Source organism: Triticum aestivum, chromosome 2B, assembly GCF_018294505.1.
Source record: "Triticum aestivum cultivar Chinese Spring chromosome 2B, IWGSC CS RefSeq v2.1, whole genome shotgun sequence".
NCBI lineage: Eukaryota > Viridiplantae > Streptophyta > Magnoliopsida > Poales > Poaceae > Triticum > Triticum aestivum.
Genome location: NC_057798.1, coordinates 228175478 through 228197754, shown reverse-complemented (window position 1 = coordinate 228197754; position 22277 = coordinate 228175478). Strand labels below are relative to the sequence as shown.

General features: G+C 42.5%; 1 long non-coding RNA gene across 1 annotated transcript; it reads right to left on the bottom strand.

Annotated features, from left to right (window-relative positions):
- Positions 1 to 964: 964 nt before the first annotated feature.
- On the bottom strand, positions 965 to 2128 carry LOC123041108 (uncharacterized). Its single transcript, XR_006418372.1, has 3 exons — positions 2071 to 2128; positions 1794 to 1907; positions 965 to 1417 (listed from the first exon to the last, which is right to left on the bottom strand). It is a non-coding gene; the product is annotated as an uncharacterized lncRNA (long non-coding RNA).
- Between the last annotated feature and the right edge of the window lie 20149 nt (positions 2129 to 22277).

The following is a 22277-nucleotide window of genomic DNA, read 5'->3' as shown; positions in this document are numbered from 1 at the left end:
AGAGTGTCCAAAGACAACCACGGCATGCATGTGCCCCAAACATATGTATGGACATGCGTGATGCATGCATATATGTTTGAATACCAAAAGCATAACATTTTGATGTGGTGCATGCATGCGTCAAAAACACATAGTCCCCACACAGATCTGGTGCATGATGCGTCACGTGCTCCGCCCCGCCCCCCACCACCACCACTTCGAACCAGTGGGAGGGATTCGTGCATACACATGCGCGTGAAGTATAGTTGCATGTACTGAACCGTATAAGACGAACCAAAATTTAATCCCCTCCTAATTATAAGTGAAATTAACCTCTATCATTGTCGGTCGAAGTGATTGACCAAGCGGGCACAGAGAGATGGACGAAGCATCTTGCCAATAACCCCGTGAGTGAGTGCTATAGGACAACTGCCATCACTTGCTTGTGGGCCAAACACATATGTATGGAGATGTGTGGATGTGATGTTTGAATACATAATATATATGCAGAACTTTGATGTGGCACCTGCCTCGGAAACCTTTAAGTCCCCCGCAGACGAACCAAGGTTCATGACACGTAGTGTGTGTGTGTGTGTGTGTGTGTGTATACTAGTTGACCCGTTGCGCCAAATGGCGCAGAGACCCGCTAAAGACATGTGCGCGATGAAAAGAAATTCATGGTTTAGTTGGTTTAGTTTGGGCAAGTACATATGGCAACAAATTTAATCTCCGTTAGCCAAGAAAAACGGTGTTGTTTATAGTGAGATGTATACATATACACATTTTAATTTGGTAGCATAGAGTCTCATTTAAAATAAAATCTATGTTTTACTTTGTTTGGTTGTGGGCAAGAACATATGGTAATAGTAGAGAATTCTTGTGTCATGACTTATGAACTTTTTTTACACGGTAGAATAAAAGGCAATGCACATTATTGCAAGTAAGTAAATAAACCTGTTGTGCCAAATGGCTCAAGTTACTCATCTCAACAAGGAGTTTTTTGCATATAAAGGCCTATATTGTCCTCCCATAATTTACATAGTACAATCTCACAGCAGGAGTGTAAACACATACTATGGTTGAACTATAATTTCATAACATAAAAATCAGCAAGTGGGATAGTAGTAGAATACATTGACTCTATAGGGCAAGCAATTTTTGTTCACTACCACTATCCAGAGGCCCAACTGGTCAGTGCTGGTGGTTCTTGTTCCACATGTAGTTCCCTTTTGCCATCTTCATGAGCATAGATCTTTTTCCTGTACTATGTTTTTGCAACAAATATACAAACCATGCAAGAAACATAACATTAGCTTGAAGATCATATGTAACATAACACCAGCTTCTCTGAACTCTTCCAGCCATCCAGTCTCCCATGTGTAAAGCAGTCACTTGGAAACAGTCTGGATGATTAAGCATGGAGCTTTAGAAACATAACCTAAAGAAGTATGTCAGCCATACATAGGTGAATTTACCAAATGTAGAGAATAAACATAATCATGCACATCTATAACTTGTATATACACCAAAGAAAAGAACAACTCAATTATTTGACCGAAATTATACATTCTAATAAACCACAAGTATAATGCACTTTCAGATGTGATATAACATAATGAAGCATGTCATCCATACATTGGTAAAGTTAACAAATGAAGAAAATTATCTAAATCTTACACATCTCTAACATATATACACACTGAGAAAAGACGCGGTTCAGCTATGGGGCAGAAATTATTTATTTCTGATAACATACTTAGACGCAGTTCAGGCGTTTTATACTCCTTTGTTGTCTTTTTATTAGCATAACATACCTAGACTAAAGATCTTTCAGTTCCAGCGAAAACAGTTTCCCCCAGATGTATCGAGAGTATATGCAAGAAACCTATGATCAGGAGATATTCGACAACTTCCAATGTGCACATAACCTGCATAAGTTACAAAAACACCCGCTGCTAAGTTTTCAGGTGCACGCAAATAAAATGTCCTTGTTGCAAGAAATCAATGATAATAAGCAGATAAGCAATGTCCAAAATTAACTGCAGGAAATATACTAATCAAACTATATTTAACTATACAGTTGAATCTCACATCGATATATTATGTATGAATATGGAGATCACGTCAGACTACTTTATGTAGCAAAGCTTGTCTTAGATTCCTTTGTGATCTCATTCCAGTCAAGCAACACTTCTTCCTTCTTCTAGTCAAAAAGACAACTAAGGAAATATCATGCTAAACCACTTGAAGGCCTCAGCTTTCTGGACAAAACTGGGCACTCCATTCCGCTTGGAATGTGCTGGCAATATGACCTGGATACACAAAAATGAGTTATGTAAGACAAAGGCAATTGTACTTTGTTAAGCCCCAAAACACAAGTTGCTGTAAACCCCTTTTTTGTAATAGAAGAGAGGGGTCCAAGGAGCACCAATAAATAAGCAAGACATCTATTATTTGGGCTGGCGTGGGACCATTGAAGAAGAAGCCCAAAGGGGCACCATAAGTAACATCAAGAATCTTGTTCTACAAGCAAGAAGCATTGCAGGGGAGTTGGTTACACCATTTGTGGAAGATGGACATAGCCCTTTAGGTAATTTCGCTCAATCCTAACTTAAACCGGGAGTTATTTTAACTCAATCCCTTTTTTACAGGTATGTGTTTTAGTACACGGAGAAATAAGTTCTACAGTACGCCAAATAAACAGATTAAAGAATAATAGATGATATGTTGTTTGAAATGAAGAGCACAATGAACACACCTGTCAAAGCTTTATTGGTAAGTTGAATTTACAGAATATGTGCACAAAATCATCCAGTCGGTCGTCTCTTCTGATGCACATAAAACATATACAATATCCACTACCATGCCCTTTTTCAGGTAGGAGATTCATTTGAAAAAGGGAATCCTATGGAACAAAAACTGGATCATCGAACTTGATAATTTTCCCTTTGCCCTTTGCTGAAACAGTATCTTCGCAGACCAAATTTTGCCTAAAGCATACCTACAAAATGAGCTAAAAATGGAAACAGACAGAAATCTGGAGAGCGACACTTCAGAACTTAAACATCAATCTAGAATGGAGCTGAGGTTGTTAAACTTGGATCACAAGTTGTTACTTATTATGTGAATTGTGTCTCTACTTTCAGTTTCCACAGTTGGCTGGCAACACACATAAACATAGGTCTCAATCCAAGTCTTTCAAGATTTAAATCAACTCCATTCATGCCAAATATTTTCCAATGTCGAACCTAACATATTATGAGAGAAAAATAAATAAATTACATTGTGAAAGACTAAAAATACCTACTCAGGATTCATGTAATGAGTTTTTCTTTTGTACACGGTTGATGTATTTATTAAGTTGAGACCCGCAAGCTGCATATGGCAACCAATAAGAACAGACAAACTCTTGTAGGCACAGACCTTACCAAGTTCCCTTTCTTTCTCCAGCACACATTTTTTTTCTTGAAATCCTGGTTGGAAAGTTAATTTGATAGCATTGTTTTAACACAAGATTTCATACAATTTGTTACTGGCAACATACATAAACATTCTGCTTGATGATGCATAGTCTAGTGACATGTGTATGTAAATCAAACTGACAACTCAAGATAGAGAGTGCTAATTTTGCTTGTTCTAAGCATATATATACAGGTATTTTATATCTACTATAAGTTTAACAAAGCTGAACCAGCAGAGGAAAAACAGTGAATACATGCAGATCAAGACATGTGGATGAATAGATCAGCAGAGCATTGCTCGATTCATTCGATTTATCAGCTCTGTATTCGGAGCTGTGGAGTTCCTTGAATTCTTTTTCTCCACAAGGATTCCTCAATCACACGGATTGGTCAATTCAATCTGCAAAGCAATTAAGTGAGGCCAACATAACCAAAATGGAGAATATAAGAGGTTTTGTAGTATAAGAATATCAAACGTTGTTCTTGATTAAAAGGCCAAAAGGATAAACAAATGGAATAAGTCTCGCTGGGTAATTTGGAACAACTGATTCAACTTCTATAATTTGACCCTGCTAATAGATGATTTATTGGATAATTTGGACTGCTGTACAAAATTTAAGAGTGGAACTAATTGCTCAGTTTCTAATTTTTTTTACTTGGCACACCCACTGAATAAGGTCAGCTCATTCTCTTAAGCAAATAAAACAATGCTTGGGAAAATGCTTAGAAACAGTAGTAGCAAGTTAAAGATCAAGTTGAATGATGTAAGCATGTTTTAATTCAATAAAGCTAGCCATGATGGCCTTTCCTAAAAAAAGTTAAAGATCAAGTTGGACAGAGTAAGGTCTAAATGGCATCTCCCTTTTTATAGAAGGCAAAAGATCTTAATGGCCTCGTGACTGAGTAAGATGTGTAGGTGGAGAAACCATGCGTATGAAGCTGCTCAATACAACTTAACTGAATTCACTAACTTTAAGTAACAATGAAGAAAGAAGAAAGCATTCATAAAATGCAGGTTCTCTCTTCTTTGAACATATTACATGACTCGGCATCTTCTTGTAGGAAAGAAAAAAAAGCAAAGAGAGAAGCATGAAGGAATCAGTATAATAACTTTGAAATACAATAATTTTGAAATCTTGCAAAATCATAACAAAAAATTTAGGAGTTATGAACAATTAGAAATACATTATACTGAAGGTTGAGTAAAATATGTCTTTTGGATTGAGCAAATATATAGCTGCAGAAATTTTGCAAATCAACACATAACAAGAATCTAAGGCTCTTGATAACCCACAAGTATAGGGGATCGCAACAGTTTTCGAGGGTAGAGTATTCAACCCAAATTTATTGATTCGACACAAGGGGTGCCAAAGAATATTCTCAAGTATTAGCAGCTGAGTTGTCAATTCAACCACACCTGGAAACTTAGTATCTGCAGCGAAGTGTTTAGTAGCAAAGTAATATGATAGTAGTGGTAATGCTAACAGACGTAAAGACAGGAAAAGTAATGTTTTTGGTATTTTGTAGTGTTTGTAACAGTAGCAACGGAAAAGTAAATAAGTGAGAACCAGTATATGGAAAACTCGTAGGCACCGAATTAGTGATGGATAATTATGCCGGATGTGGTTTGTCATGTAACAGTCATAACATAGGGTGACACAGAACTAGCTCCAATTCATCAATGTAATGCAGGCATGTATTCCGTATATAGTCATACGTGCTTATGGAAAAGAACTTGCATGACATCTTTTGTCCTACCCTCCCATGGCAGCGGGGTCCTATTGGAAACTAAGGGATATTAAGGCCTCCTTTTAATAGAGAACCGGAACAAAGCATTAGCACATAGTGAATACATGAACTCCTCAAACTATGGTCATCACAGGGAGTGGTCCCGATTATTGTCACTTCGGGGTTGCCGGATCATAACACATAGTAGGTGACTATAGACTTGCAAGATAGGATCAAGAACACACATATATTCATAAAAACATAATAGGTTCAGATCTGAAATCATGGCACTCGGGCCCTAGTGACAAGCATTAAGCATAGCAAAGTCATAGCAACATCAATCTCAGAACATAGTGGATACTAGGGATAAATCCCTAACAAAACTAACTCGATTACATGATAAATCTAATCCAACCCATCACCGTCCAGCAAACCTACGATGGAATCACTCACGCACGGCGGTGAGCATCATGAAATTGGTGATGGAGGATGGTTGATGATGACGACGGCGACGAATCCCCCTCTCCGGAGCCCCGAACGGACTCCAGATCAGCCCGCCCAAGAGAGATTCGGGCTTGGCGGCGGCTCCGTATCGTAAAACGCGATTATTTTTTCTCTCTGATTTTTTTCTCCCCGAAAGCCAATATATGGAGTTGGAGTTGGCGTCGGAGGGCCACCAGGGGGCCCACGAGGTAGGGGGGTGCGCCCAGGGGGGGCGCGCCCCCACCCTCGTGGACAGGGTGTGGGCCCCCTGGTCTTCATCTTTGGCAAGGATTTTTTATTATTTTTTCTAAGGTGTTCCATGGAGTTTCAGGTCATTCTGAGAACTTTCATTTTCTGCACATAAAACAACACCATGGCAATTCTGCTGAAAACAGCGTTAGTCCGGGTTAGTTCCATTCAAATCATACAAGTTAGAGTCCAAAACAATTGCAAAAGTGTTTGGAAAAGTAGATACGATGGAGACGTATCAACTCCCCCAAGCTTAAACCCTTGCTTGTCCTCAAGCAATTCAGTTGACAAATTGAAAGAGAAAAAGAAAAACTTTTACAAACTCGGTTTGCTCTTGTTGTTGTAAACATGAAAAGCCAGCATTCAAGTTTCAGCAAATATTATGAACTAACCATAGTAACAATAACACATAAGTCTCACAATTACTCATATCAATAGCATAATCAGCTAGGCGAGCTATAATAACAAAACTCGGATGACAACACTTTCTCAAAATAATTATAACATGATATAACAAGATGGTATCTCGCTAGACCTTTCTGAGACCGCAAAACATAAATGGAGAGCACCTTTAAAGATCAAGGACTGACTAAACATTGTAATTCATGGTAAAAGAGATCCAGTCAAGTCATACCCAATATAAACCAATAATAATGAATGCGAACGACAGTGTGCTCTCCAGCGAGTGCTTTTAATAAGAAGGATGATGACTCAACATAAAAGTAAATAGATAGGCCCTTCGCAGAGGGAAGCAGGGATTTGTAGAGGTGCCAGAGCTCGGTTTTGAAATAGAGATAAATTATATTTTGAGCGGCATACTTTCATTGTCAACATAACAACTAAAAGACGACGATATATTCCATGCTAAACAAATTATAGGCGGTTCCCAAACAGAATGGTAAAGTTTATACTCCCCCTCCTCCACAAGCATCAATCCATGGCTTGCTCGAGACAACGAGTGCCTCCAACATTCAACGGGTCCCAGGGGGAGTTTTGTTTGCAGTTATTTTGATTTAGTTTGCATAAAGCATGGGACTGGGCATCCCGGCTACCAGCCATTTTCTCGTGAATGAGGAGCGGAGTCCACTCCTCTTGAGAATAACCCACCTAACACGGAAGATAAGGGCAGCTCTAGTTGACATATGAGCTATCGAGCATGCAAAACAAAATGTTTATTTGAAGGTTTAGAGTTTGGCACATACAAATTTACTTGGAACGGTAGGTAAATACCGCATATAGGTAGGTATAGTGGACTCATATGGAACAACTTTGGGGTTTAAGGAGTTTGGATGCACAAGCAGTATTCCCGCTTAGTATAGGTGAAGGCTAGCAAAAGACTGGGAAGCAACCAACTGAGAGAGCGACAACAGTCGTAAACATGCATTAGAATTATTTACACCGAATACAAGCATGAGTAGGATATAATCTACCATGAACATAAATATCATGAAGGCTATGTTGATTTGATTCAACTACATGCGTGAACATGTGCCAAGTCTAGTCACTCAATTCATTTAAAGGAGGATACCATCCCATCATACCACATCATAATCATTCTAATAGCATGTTGGCACGCAAGGTAAACCATTATAACTCATAGCTAATCAAGCACGGCACAAGCAACTATAATCTCTAAATGTCATTGCAAATATGTTTACTTCATAATAGCTGACTCAGGAACGATGAATCATCATATTTACAAAAACAAGAGACGTCAAGTTCATACCAGCTTTTCTCATCCCAATAAGTCCATCATATATCATCATTATTGCCTTTCACTTGCACGTCCGAACGATGTGTATAATAATAAGAGTGCACGTGCATTGGACTAAGCTGGAATCTGCAAGCATTAAACTCAAGAGAGAAGACAGGTAATATGGGCTCTAAGTTAAATAAACAATCATGCCTTTAAGAGCCACTAAACATTTTCAATATGGTCTTCTCGACCCCCAAAAGAAAGAAAAGAAAAGAAAAACTATTTACACGGGAAAGCTCCCAACAAGTAAAAGAAGAACGGGAAATATTTTTGGGTTTTATTTTTAATTCTACTACAAGCATGGAATGTAAACTAACTAATTTTTTGGTTTTTCTTAAAGTTTATCAAGCACACAAGAAGAAAACTAGGAAAATAAATTTAAACTAACATGGATAATACAATGAAAAAGTATGAGCACCGACATCTAGCACTGAGTGTGTCTGAACATGAATGTACTGTCGGTGGGAAATACGTACTCCCCCAAGCTTAGGCTTTTGGCCTAAGTTGGTCTATTGCCAGGGATAGCTTGGCGGATACCCGTAGGTGTAGCTGGGGTCATACTGTGATGCAGCAGCTATCGCCGCCTGAGCTGTAGCGTGGCGTTGAACAGCCTCCGCTCTCCTCTCGTACTCATCTGCCTCCTCTCTGGTAATAATATATCTTCCTTTTGTCTGAGAATCAAAGAAGGCAGGAGCAGGAAGAGCAATATGGACTACATGACGTTTGTTAAAGATTAGTCGATACTGGAGAGGTGGTTCAGTCCTCTCAACAAACTGGTGGGAAACGATAGAATCAAAATCTAAATAAGAAGGGGGTAACTCCATATCACCCTCACGAATTTCTGTCTCAAGAAAATTAGCTAGGCGGGTTGCATAAATTCCTCCAAAGAAATCTCCGTTATGTCTATTCTGTTGCAACCTGCAAGCTACAATGGCTCCCATATGATAAGATTGGTCTCCTAACACAGCACTCCTGAGAATGCTGAGATCAGGGACACACATGTGACATGCTTCATCCTTAGAATTTATGCATCTACCTATGAAGAGAGAAAAATAATGTATAGCAGGGAAGTGAACGCTCCCTATAGTGGCTTGTGTTATATCTCTAGATTCCCCCACAGTTATTCTAGCAAGAAAGTCTCTATATTCAGATTTAGGGGGATCCCTGACATTACCCCAAGATGGAAGTTTGCAAGCAGAAGTGAAATCCTCTAAGTCCATGGTATAAGATTTGTCATAAAAGGTCAAACATGACTGAAGGAGAATTACGCGAAGATGAGAACTCAAACCTCCTCACAAATGAACTTGTGAGATCATGATACTGGGGGCATTTGTCAGCTTCAAAGTCCTCAAGACCGGCGTTACGCAAATATGCGCTAAATTCTTCTTTGATTCCTACTTGATTCATAAAATTTTCCGAAGGCCATTCACAGGGCCTCACTGGAGCGTCTCTTGGTGGTTCCTCATCAGCATCACGTATTGCAAGTCTGGGACCTTGCTTCCTTGAAGAACCACCTTGGAACATCCTCATAAACATATTGTTTTCTCTGAAATTTTTAGTAACTTCAAATAAAAGTGAACCAACTTCAATAAAATTGATAGCAACAACCCCCATAAGTGCCTAGAGCCTATATAAAGCATTGGAACTACTTGGAACCATATAAATTTGACATGCAAGCTCAAGAACATGGTCATCTATGCAGCACAAATTTGCAATGAATAAAGCACTAGAACAAAAACTAATTGGACCAATGGAGGAGTCACATACCAAGGAACAATCTCCCCAAGCAGTTTTGCGAGAGGTGATTTGAGCAAGGAGATCGAAAATCACAGCAACGGGGGCTGGAACTCGTGCTTGAGTTGATTTTTCGTGTTTGTGTGAAGGAGAGGAAGAAGATGGGTGCAGGGATAAGTGGAGGAGGGCCACCGTGGGCCTACGAGGTAGGGGGGCGCGCCCAGGGGGGTAGGGCGTGCCCTCCACCCTCGTGACCAGGTGGCAGCTCCCCCCGTAGTAATTTTTGCACAGTAAATCCTCAAATATTCCCAAAAAAATCATATTAAATTTTCATGGCATTCTGAGGACTTTTATTTTCGGGATATTTTTATATTGCACGGATAAGTCAGGAGACAGACAGAAAAAATACTATTTTACTTTATTTCTACTAAATAACAGAAAATATAGAGAGGGTACAGAAGGTTGTGATTCTAGTTTCATCCATCTCGTGATCATCATAATGAACCCACTAACAAGGTTGATCAAGTCTTGTTAACAAACTCATTCCGAATAACACGGAACCGGAGAAATTTCGAATAACACTAAGTTACCTGAACGGGGATATGAAAATCCCCAACAATAAGAATATCATACTTTTTCTTGACAGTAGGGAGAGGAAATTCAAAACCTCCAAATATAATCGATGGAATTTTTCCAATAGAGTTGATACTATAAACTTGAGGTTGTTTCCTCGGAAAATGTACCGTGTGCTCATTGCCATTAACATGAAAAGTGACATTGCCTTTGTTGCAATCAATAACAGCCCCTGCAGTATTAAGGAAAGGTCTTCCAAGAATAATAGACATACTATCATCCTCGGGAATATCAAGAATAACAAAGTCCGTTAAAATAGTAACGTTTGCAACTACAACAGGCACATCCTCACAAATACCGACAGGTATAGCAGTTGATTTATCAGCCATTTGCAAAGATATTTCAGTAGGTGTCAACTTATTCAAGTCAAGTCTACGATATAAAGAGAGAGGCATAACACTAACACCGGCTCCAAGATCACATAAAGCAGTTTTAACATAATTCCTCTTAATGGAGCATTGTATAGTAGGTACTCCTAGATCTCCAAGTTTCTTGGGTATTCCACCCTTAAAAGTATAATTAGCAAGCATGGTGGAAATTTCAGCTTCTGGTATCTTTCTTTTATTATTAATGATATCCTTCATATACTTAGCATAAGGATTTGTTTTGAGCACATCAGTTAATCGCATACGCAAAAAGATGGGTCTAATCATTTTAGCAAAGTGCTCAAAATCCCCATCATCCTTTATCTTGGATGGTTTCAGAGGAAAAGGCATGGGTTTCTGAACCCATGGTTCCCTTTCTTTACCATGTTTCCTAGCAACAAAGTCTCTTTTATCATAACGTTGATTCTTTGATTGTGGGTTATCAAGATCAACAGCAGGTTCAATCTCTACATCATTGTCATTACTAGGTTGAGCATCAACATGAACATTATCATTAACATTATCACTAGGTTCATGTTCATCACCTAATTGTGTTTCAGCATCAGAAATAGAGATATCATTCGGATTCTCAGGTGGTTCAGCAATAGGTTCACTAGAACTTTGCAAAGTCCTATCATTTTTCTTTTTCTTCCTTTCAGAAGAACTAGGTACATCAATATTATTTCTCTGAGAATCTTGCTCAATTCTCTTAGGGCGGCCTTCAGGATACAAAGGTTCTCGAGTCATTCTACTAGTTCTAGTAGCCACTCTAACAGCATAATTATTTTTCTTACTATTCATTTCATCAAGCACTTCTTTCTGAGCTTTAAGTACTTGTTCTACTTGAGTGGTGACCATAGAAGCATGTTTTCTAACAAGTTTAAGTTCACCTCTAATATCAGCCATATAATCACCCAAGCGTTTAATCATAAAGGTATTCTATTTTAATTGTCTACCAAAATAAGCATTAAAGTCATCTTGCTTAAAAATAAAGTCATCAAACTCATCCAAGCACTGACTAGCAATTTTAGTAGGAGGGCCTTCAGCTTTATCATATCTATAGAAGAATTTACCTTTACTACCTGTGTCGGGATATCGGGAGGTTCTTCAGTTAATAAGTAATTGAGATCATATACTTCTTCAACAGGCGGTAGATTTATACCATGTATTTCTTCAATAGGAGGTAAATTCTTAACATCTTCAGCTTTAATACCTTTTTCTTTCAGATTTCTTTGCTTCTTGCATATCTTCGGGACTGAGTAATAGAACACCTCTCTTCTTCGGAGTTTGTTTAGGAATAGGCTCTGTAATTGGCTCTGGAACTGGCTCAGGAGGTGGCTCAGGAGGTGCCCAATTATTTTCATTTGTCAACATATTATTCAATAGAATTTCAGCTTCATCCGCTGTTCTTTCCCTGAAAAGAGAACCAGCACAACTATCCAGGTAATCCCTGGAAGTATCAGTTAGTCCATTATAAAAGATATCAAGTATTTCAGGTTTCTTAAGAGGATGATCAGGCAAAGCATTAAGTAACTTGAGAAGCCTCCCCCAAGCTTGTGGGAGACTCTCTTCTTCAATTTGCACAAAGTTTTATATTTCCCTCAAAGCCGCTTGTTTCTTATGAGCAGGGAAATATTTAGCAGAGAAGTAATAAATCATATCCTGGGGACTTTGCACACAACCAGGATCAAGAGAATTAAACCATATCTTAGCATCACCATTTAATGAGAACGTAAATATTTTGAGTAAATAAAGGTAGCGCGATCTCTCATCATTAGTAAACAGGGCGGCTATATCATTTAACTTAGTAAGGTGTGCCACAACAGTTTCACATTCATAGCCATAGGAAGGATCAGCTTCAACCAAAAAAATTATATCTGGATCAACAGAAAAATCATAATAATCCTTATCGGGGACACAAATAGGTGAAGTAGCAAAAGTAGGGTCGGGTCTCATTCAATCTCTAAGAGATTCTTTACTCCATTTAACTAGCAACCTCTTAAGTTCGTATCTATCCTGGCAAGCAAAAATAGCTGCAGAAGATTCTGCATCAAAAAGATAACCCTTAGGAATAGCAGGCATATTCTCATCATCACTATTATCATCGTATTCAGATTCAATGATTTCTCTTTCTCTAGACCTAGCAATTTGCTTATCAAGAAATTCACCAAGGGGCACAGTATTATCAAGCATAGAAGTAGTTTCATCATAAGTATCATGCATAGCAGAAGTGGCATCATCAATAACATGCGACATATCAGAATTCATAGCAGTAGTAGGTTTAGGTGTCGCTAGCTTACTCATAACAGAAGGAGAATCTAGTGCAAGGCTAGATGGCAGTTCCTTACCTCCCCTCGTAGTTGAGGGCAAAATAGTAGTTCGATCATCTTTCAAGTTCTTCATAGTGTCCAGCAGATATAAATCCCAAGTGACTCAAAGAATAGAGCTATGCTCCCCGGCAACGGCGCCAGAAAAAGGTCTTGATAACCCACAAGTATAGGGGATCGCAACAGTTTTCGAGGGTAGAGTATTCAACCCAAATTTATTGATTCGACACAAGGGGAGCCAAAGAATATTCTCAAGTATTAGCAGCTGAGTTGTCAATTCAACCACACCTGGAAACTTAGTATCTGCAGCAAAGTGTTTAGTAGCAAAGTAATATGATAGTAGTGGTAACGGTAACAAAAGTAAAGACAGCAAAAGTAATGTTTTTGGTATTTTGTAGTGATTGTAACAGTAGCAACGGAAAAGTAAATAAGTGAGAACCAGTATATGGAAAACTCGTAGGCACCGGATTAGTGATGGAGAATTATGCCGGATGTGGTTCGTCATGTAACAGTCATAACATAGGGTGACACAGAACTAGCTCCAATTCATCAATGTAATGTAGGCATGTATTCCGTATATAGTCATACGTGCTTATGGAAAAGAACTTGCATGACATCTTTTGTCCTACCCTCCCGTGGCAGCGGGTCCTATTGGAAACTAAGGGATATTAAGGCCTCCTTTTAATAGAGAACCGGAACAAAGCATTAGCACATAGTGAATACATGAACTCCTCAACCTATGGTCATCACCGGGAGTGGTCCCGATTATTGTCACTTCGGGGTTGCCGGATCATAACACATAGTAGGTGACTATAGACTTGCAAGATAGGATCAAGAACACACATATATTCATGAAAACATAATAGGTTTAGATCTGAAATCATGGCACTTGGGCCCTAGTGACAAGCATTAAGCATAGCAAAGTCATAGCAACATCAATCTCAGAACGTAGTGGATACTAGGGATCAAACCCTAACAGAACTAACTCGATTACATGATAAATCTCATCCAACCCATCACAGTCCAGCAAGCCTACGATGGAATCACTCACGCATGGCGATGAGCATCATGAAATTGGTGTTGGACGATGGTTGATCATGACGACAGCGACGAATCCCCCTCTCCGGAGCCCCAAATGGACTCCAGATCAGCCCCCCCCCCGAGAGAGATTAGGGCTTGGCGGCGGCTCTGTATCGTAAAACGCGATTATTTCTTCTCTTTGATTATTTTTCTCCCCGAAAGCCAATATATGGAGTTGGAGTTGGCGTTGGTGGGCCACCAGGGGCCCACGAGGTAGGGGGTGCACCCAGGGGGGGCGCCCCCCACCCTCGTGGACAGGGTGTGGGCCCCCTGGTCTTCATCTTTGGCGAGGATTTTTTATTATTTTTTCTAAGGTGTTCCGTGGAGTTTTAGGTCATTCCAAGAACTTTCATTTTCTGCACATAAAACAACACCATGGCAATTCTGCTGAAAACAGCGTCAGTCCGGGTTAGTTCCATTCAAATAATACAAGTTAGAGTCCAAAACAAGGGCAAAAGTGTTTGGAAAAGTAGATACGACGGACACGTATCAGCTCTCTAGACTCCTTTTCCTTGCTAAATATGCACGCTTTCCATGGAATTTTTTTCAATATATTTGTTCTATAAACAAATGCTTGCTTTCTTTCCTTTTTTGAAGCAGGTCGCATGCCATCGATATCCCAACACTGAACAACCAGAGCCCAGTCACAACAATCATGCACGCAGCAGCAAGCCAGCAAAAAAACACAACAGGTGCCCAGATACATACACATAACTAAGCCAGTAGTAACCAAACACACAACAAGAACTTGTAGCTAGCAAGCGAGCGCTACGAGCAAGTATGTATGATGTTACCACCAAGCCAGCCACAACCATCCTGCACGCAACGGCAAGCCAGTAAAAAAATACAATGGGTGCCCGAACACACACAACACTAAGTCAGCAAGCACACACACAACAAGAACCTGTAGCAATCAAGCACGGAGGATAGGAGGACAGTTGGGACCAGAACAAAATTACCTTGCTAGCGACGGGATGCCTAGGCTGAAGCGACTAGAGGTGGCGGCAGTGGCGAGTCCAGGTAGCAGCTGCGCGAGCATGAGACATGCATTTCAATAGTTGGCAATGGAAGCATCCATCATATTCATACATACCTTCGTTTCTTTATGAGCACTCCACTTCTCTGCCTCACCCCGTTGACCTCCACCTCAATAACCTGGTCAATCAACAACACATGATCCATGGGGTGATGATAAACCTTATATAAATATATATCTGAAAATGGACGGGAGGCAGTACGGAGTATTAGATCTCTGAACTATGACGGGCCGATGAGCCAATGGAAGAAGGGGATGGTGAGGGCAGCATTGAACATGTAGGCCCAGCGCCGGAAGGGACCATCCAGAGGAGCACCTCAAGGATGGCCTCCTGCTGCTGGGCCTGCAAGCACCTCGCATACCACCTTCTTCTCCTCCTCGACGCCCAGCTCTTCTTCCTTCTGGCGAACTTCTGCATCTAGCGCGTGAAGATCCTATCAAACCGTGCTCGAGCGGCTCATCCCTGTACTAAGTCTTCTCCACCACTGGCCGAGACCTAATTTGTCCTAGCAAAAGAAATCACATCATGAGCGAAAGAACAAATTTGCAACTAACAATTAAAATTGAGATTTATCCATTAGCTGTCCTAAAATATATAAATAGAAGGGTTTCTAATTGCCCACCTGAGCGTTTCGAGCTAATGCCGGAATCCATGGGTAGAGCGCCAGCTGTAAGTGTAGTCGCCCACAGTGGCGAAGCGCCAGCTTCAAGTGTAGTCGCCCACAGTGGTGAAGGCAAGAATGCAACGTTGTGATGTCAAATACTTATGCTTGTGTGAAACTGGTTTTTGCTTGATTTCTACTAATGCATGCCAAAATGTTGTGTAGTCAGTTGCCTACACAGCTAACCCCTAGCACCGCCACTGGTCGCCCACCTGCTGAGGCCGTCGTCAGCACACGACCGCAAGAGCCGCCGTCCGCCGCACCACGAGGAAGAGGCAGAGTGTAGCCTCCCGTACATAACCTCTATGAGTTGTTTCCTTTTGAGTTAAAAAGCTTCTGAATGTACAAAGACCGAAACAACAGAATGAAGTTCAACTAAAATCCAAGGAAACATTCTGTGAAACTAATTTACTCCCTCTGCACTATATGCCTAATAAAGGCACTTGAAAACCAATCCAATGATAATTCTAATATGCGTTTTTATGAAAATCAATTGATCTGCTCTGTACTGATTACTGATGTGAATTGTCAATTCTGAACTCGGGAATCCTATTGAAATTAAAAGAAGGGTAAAAGAAATTATCCAGTTCTTTTTAGTTTCTACCTACATGATCCATTGGAGAAGCCAATAACCGTGCAGGAACCAGTCACTTAAGAAGGGGATGAGACAAACAAAGAGAAAGTCTAACACACTTTATTTGTACAGGAAGCAACAAAATGGTTGTCCTGGGAATTAAGGCAGTGAAGAAGAAGAGCTAACAAAGCAGCCAACCAAGGCCGCCGTCAGCCGCACGACCGCAAGAGCCGTCATCCGCCGCACCATGAGGAAGAATCAGAGTGCAGCCTCCCGTACAACATGCCCGAGCCCCAGCCTCATCGCAGCTCCCGATCCAGGAGTGGATCGAGCCGCTGCCAACCTCCAGGTCGCGTCCAGGTCGGGCCCGTCCTCTCCGGCGCCGGCCGATGACCCTCTCTCCTGCCAGCCGCCGCACCTTCCTTTCCTCTTTCCTCTCTCTTTCTCCCTCCTCTCCTTCCTTCTCTCTCTCCCCCTCATTGTTTCTCTCAGCTAGGGTTTGTGCGCGAGGAGGGGTGCAGGCCGACGCCTCGCCGGTGTAGGCTGACGCCGGCTGGTCACCCTCTCCCGTCCGCAATCGGACCTCCCTCTCCTCTCCTCTCCCCTTTCTCTCCCTCTTATCTTCCTATCTCTCTCTCCTAGGGTTCGTGCGGGATGAGGGGACCAGAGTGTGCACGGCGTGCGGGACGAGGGGATTGGGTTGCGTTGGGTGCGGGCGCGGCGCGTGGATGGGACAAATTCTCTCTCACCTGGGCGCCGATTACCCAGCCAATACAGACACGAGACAAGCCCACCAGTCATTAGGCATAAAAATGAACCGTGGGGTGAAAATAATTTAACCGCAAGTGAAGATCCAACGTCTTAGGCGCACCAGAAAGGCAGATCGGACGACCAACGAAGCCACAATCGGGGGAGCCTCCTGGTGGTGAGTTGGCTAGCTTCTGTTTTGTTATATATATATATACATACATATATATATATATATATATACACCCCGATCCGCATGGAGCAGGAGGGGGCCTTCGCACGTCAGCCTAGGATTACGCCTGACGCATGACAGGTCCAGGATACAACATTCCAGGTACAATAATATTCGTTAAATACATGTGTATATGATTACATCATTGATGAATACAATTATCTGGCACAGCCCTAAGGCTATACGGATGGTAGCGGAAGTCTATTTAAATGGCAGTGGAAGTCTTGGTTTGGCAGCGTCTCACTCTGGCTGGACTCCATAACTCACCGGACTGGCAAGATTACGGCCTAGCACGACGGAAAAAGCGAACAATTCGGGCACAACCTACAAAACTGGCATGACACGCCAGGTCAGTACATTGAATGTACTTCCAAGACAACCAAATACTTAGCATCCAAACAAACAGATGACAAAGCAAGAACCAAGCATATGCAACAGTCTACCTCAACACAACTTCTAAGCATGGCATGATATTAATCATAAATCAAACTAAGCATGAATAACAGCACAACATCTACTAGCATGGCATATCAAACTTACTTCTAGCAAAGCAACAACAAAGCATAGCATATCGAAACATGGCATGGCATCAGGAAACTATGCTGAAAATAAACTACCAGTTACCTCCCGTGAAGACATGTTGTATCAACCTTATGCAACAATCGCTTACTCTGCCATGGCTCCTCAGAGCACAGGCATGACTTACTGAGACCTCTTCTCGGGGTCATATCAACACATCATCGTGACTTCTCATTATTATATCATGGTCCAAATCATCACAAGATTTATCACATCTTAGTTATCACACAAGTTATTAGCAGATTTATCCTCCATTTCGACTGAGACCTGATAGTGTGACCTACTAGGAACTTGTGCCCATGACCGAGGACGCGGCTATTGATAGATTGAATACACTCTGCAGAGGTAGCGCACTTTACCCACACTATGGAACCCTGGCCTCGCACTCCCAGATGTGCGGACCATGGTGTTCCAACAAAGCCGAGCTACTGCCATGACACTCTCCCAGCCACTCCGACCAATAGCCCCTTGGGGTTCAGTCCTGGGTGGTACCGTGTCTACCAAAGACACCAATGGCCACTGTTGAGGATATAAGCACTGAGTGTAAACCGCCCAGGAGGGCCGGTTCACGCTCAGCTATACTTAAGCCCATGAAGACAAGAAGATGTCGCTTTACTGATAAAGTTTAGAGGCCCAGAGCCCGGAGGCAGATTAGGGCCCATAGTGGTAAACCGCCATAGTTGTATACTTGTATTATAAGTTAGGGAAAGGGAGAGACCGAGCCGAACAGTTGTATGAGTGGGCCTCAGGACTCTGTAAACCGGCCGGGCGTCAACCTGTGTATATAAAGGGACGACCCAGCGGCGGTTCAGGGACAACAGAAAACAACTCGAGACTCAGGCAAAGCGTATTTGCTCCCTGGTCATCGAAACCCCAATAATTCCATCACCACTAGATGTAGGCTTTTACCTTCATCGAAGGGGCCGAACTAGTATAAACTCTCATGTCCCTTGTTCGGTTTAACCCCTTCAGGCTAACCTCATTACGATTTCTCCACGACTAAGTCCTTCTGTTAGGACATCTAACGTGATATTTCCACGACAGTTGGCTTCCGCCATGGGGCTATCGCATCATGGTTTCGAGTTCTTGAAGGGCAGCTTTGAAGGACTCAAGGGGCACGTGGTTGGCCGGATGATCAAGAGTCGTCGCGGCAAGCTCTACATCGACGACGCAGGCTGGGGCCCCGAGGCCGGCTCAATCGAGTACGGGTACCGGGTCCCCTTTGGCGGAATTCATGTTTTCATCGGCAAGATCGGCGAACCGGGACCTGAGCCGGACATCTCCACCAACCTCATCGAGACGGCTCAGCATGCAAGTCCTACCCGGATTCATCTGTAACGCCCTCGATGCGGCTATAGCTCCCACGTGTCGAGGCACGACTTAGAGGCATAACCGCATTGAAAGCAATGTCGCAAGTCAGGCAATCATTACAACATCCCATGTAATATATAATAAAAGGGGGAGATAACATAGTTGGCTTACACTCGCCACGTCACATCAGAGTACATAAATAACATCCATCAAACAAACACTCATGGCCCGACTACGGCGCCAAAATAGAAAAGAACCCAACATGCGACAAGGTCCTGAATCGATAACCCCAACTAGGCACCACTACTGATCATCCGGAAAGGACACGTAGTATCGCTGAGAGTCCTCGTCGAACTCCCACTTGAGCTCGTAATCGTCAACTGGAGCAGAAACACCTGGACCTGCATCTGGAGTTGTAGTATCTGTGAGCCACAGGGACTCAGCAATCTCACACCCACGCGATCAAGACTATTTAAGCTCATAGGAATGGATAAGGCAAAATATATGTGGAGCTGCAGCAAGCGACTAGCATATGTGGTGGCTAACTTATACGCAAAAGAGAGCGGGAAGAGAAGGCGAAGCACGAGCGAGAAGCTAAAGGAACATCCTGCGCAAGCATAACTCCAATACCGTGTCCACTTCCCGGACTCCGCCGAGAAGGGGCCATCACGGTAACACACACAGTTGATTCATTTTAATTAAGTTTAGTGCAAGTCATCTACAACCGGACATTAACAAATTCCCATCCGCCCATAACCGCGGGCACGTCTTTCGAAAGTTCAATCCCTGCAGGGGAGTCCCAACTTAGCCCATGACAAGCTCTCACGGTCAACGAAGGAATAGACCTCCTCCCAAGACGTTCCGATCAGACTCGGTATCTCGGTAACTCAAGACACTTCGACAGGTTAAAACAAGACCAGCAACACCGCCCGAATGTGCCGACAAATCCCGATAGGAGCTGCACATATCTCTTTCTCAGGGCACACTCAGATTGTCTTAGGTACGGGTAGGCCAGCCCAGAGTTGCCCCTGGTAGCCACCGGTAGCTGACAGGTGGACCAACACTCAGAGGAGCACTGGCCCGGGGGGGGGTAAAATAAGATGACCCTCGGGCTCCGGAAACCCAAGGGAAAAAGAGGCTAGGTGGCAAATGGTAAAACCAATGTTGGGCATTGCTGGAAAAGCTTTAATCAAGGCGAACTATCAAGGGGTTCCCATTATAACCCAACCGCGTAAGGGACGCAACAATCCGGGAACATAACACCGATATGACGGAAACTAGGGCGGCAAGAGTGGAACAAAACACTAGGCGAGAGGCCGAGCCTTCCACCCTTTACCAAGTATATAGATGCATTAAGATAACATAGCAATATAATGGTATCCCAACAAGTAAATAAATGTTCCAACGAGGAACGGCTCCAATCTTCACCTGCAGCTAACAACGCTATAAGAAGGGCTGAGCAAAGCGGTAACATAGCCAATCAACGGTTTGCTAGGACAATGGTGGGTTAGGGGTTCAACATGGCAATTGGGAGGCTGACAAGCAAAAGGTAGGCATCGTAGCAGTGGCAAAGCAAAAGAGCGAGCAAACTAGCATAGCAAAGATAGTAGTGATTTCGAGGGTATGATCATCTTGCCTGCACAGTTGTCAGAGTTGACTGGATCCTCACAAGCAAACTCAACGGTCTCCTCGGTAGCGAACTCGTCTCCCGGCTCTACCCAACAAGACAAACAAGCAACAATGATACAATCAACCACGGGCAAGACCAAGCAATATGATGAAATGACGATATGCTATGCGGGATGCGATGCGGGATGCAAAATGCAAGATATGACAGGAAATGCATGAACCTGGCATCAACTTAGAAAACCAAGTGTGCCACTGGATAGAGGGGATGAAATCGCTTGAAAACGATATAAAGATCATAGGAATCGGAGCTACGGTTTAGAAATGGCAAGCGTTTTAAGATATGACACCGGTATGCGATTTGCAGCAAGTAGGCATCTAAATGCAACGAAATGAACATGCTACAGCCACCAAACATGAAAACAAAATACATGTCAGGAAGTACACAAGATGGTTGACAAAACACTAGCACTGAGCCATAGGCAAATTCATCCATTAAGGGGTTCAAACAAGCATGGCTAAAACGCAAATGCAAAACAGATTTCAGACTTAGTGAAATTAACACTAGTCTGAAATTTCAGATCACGATGCTCTCTTCGGAGCAGCAAACAACATGACAGAAAACCTGAACATGACAAGTAAGAACATGGCATGGAGCTACTCAACAAGCTTAACAAAACACCCAAAGTGACCTGGGGCCAAAAGGGTTCACAAAATACTCTACCGAGCTCACGAACATCGCTCGGACACAATCAGTTTTCAGACTTAGTGAAAACTGAGACATGCTGAAATATAACTCACGAAGGCATGTAAACGAGCTCGATGCACTCACTATGGTGCAAGTCATGGCAAGGAAAGCATATAACCAGCAAGAAGGCACAATGTGCTAGCTACACATGGCAAGAACAAAGGCATAGCATGCAAGGAACACTAACGGGAGCATCGGCTAAATCGCAAACGAGTTGACGATCTGCCCAGATTAACAACGAAGCAAAAGTTGAGCTTGTTTGAGTCAACCAAGAGCACTCCACATATGCCAACAAAGACATGGATGGATAGAGCATAACACAAATATCAAAACTCCCTTACTGATCATCCTCAAAAGAGGCACGGATCATTAGGAAACAAGCTGGACATATAGCATCATGAACTAAAATATCCCAGACTTAGTGAAAATCGCTAAGTCTCTGAAATCTGCAATCTCAGGTACCTCTCTTTGCAAGCTTGCACAAGACAACACACACATCCTAAAAATGCTTCACAATTCATCCCAAAGGGGCACAGGCATATCATGCACGAATTAAACATGACAAAAATGACGAAAGTGCATGATGAACTAACGGATCTGCAATTTAACTCACGAAGCCTCCTTCTAACAGCATTTTGGGTATCAAGATGACCTCAAATGCAAATGATGCAATGGAATGAAATGATTTACATGTCGAGACGAAGATTTTGACATATCATACGCCCAAAACGGAGCTACGGTTGCGGAGATATAAGCAGTCAAAGATAGCACGAAAATCTAGGAGATTAGGGTTTCGGGGAGAGGTCAACCTAGCCCAGATCCAGATCTGGATCGGCACGCTTCCCGAGGCGGCGCCGGGGAACACTGTAGCTGGCCGGAACTTGGCCGCCGGAGACGCGGGAGGAGGCCGGCCGGGGCGGATCCGGTGGTCGCCGGGGCGGTGGCGCCCGGCGCGGTGGCGCCCGGC